The sequence below is a fragment of the Empidonax traillii genome, unplaced genomic scaffold (assembly GCF_003031625.1).
Source record: "Empidonax traillii isolate 1590-97213 ecotype Southwest subspecies unplaced genomic scaffold, ASM303162v1 scaffold872:size346822, whole genome shotgun sequence".
Lineage (NCBI taxonomy): Eukaryota > Metazoa > Chordata > Aves > Passeriformes > Tyrannidae > Empidonax > Empidonax traillii.
This window is the reverse complement of record NW_020956065.1, coordinates 271,760-272,246: the sequence shown is the minus strand read 5'-3', so window position 1 is coordinate 272,246 and position 487 is coordinate 271,760.

The following is a 487-nucleotide window of genomic DNA, read 5'->3' as shown; positions in this document are numbered from 1 at the left end:
GAGCCCTATTCTCCCTCCAGCTGTGCTGACCATCTTCACTTTTCATCAGCCCGTTTTACCACCAGGCATATTTTCTTGCCTTACTGATTCTGTAAGCTGTCATCCTCTCTGACTGCAGTTCACTCACTGTGTTGGTGATCAAGACAGTTTTTAAGCCTGTGGCTTTTGTCAGATTGAGAAGTTACCAGCACCAGTCTTCCTGCTTTAGATAGTTAGCTATTAAAGCTCTTACTGTTATAAATGGATTTATTGTCTTTTCTGTACAAGGATTTCTTCTTTATTTTAGCCTTCTTTATTTTTCCTTTATTGTTCCTTTTCTTTGCAAAGAAAAAGTAATATTTATTAATACAATGCTCCTTATTTATAGTGACTCTAGAATCTCAGTAAGTTGCGTAAACAAAGGAAATAAGTGTTTGTTATTACTGGACTCCTTTGTAGTGACTGAGTGGTCACACTGGATCCTGGTCATTCCAAGCTCTAAGCTAGA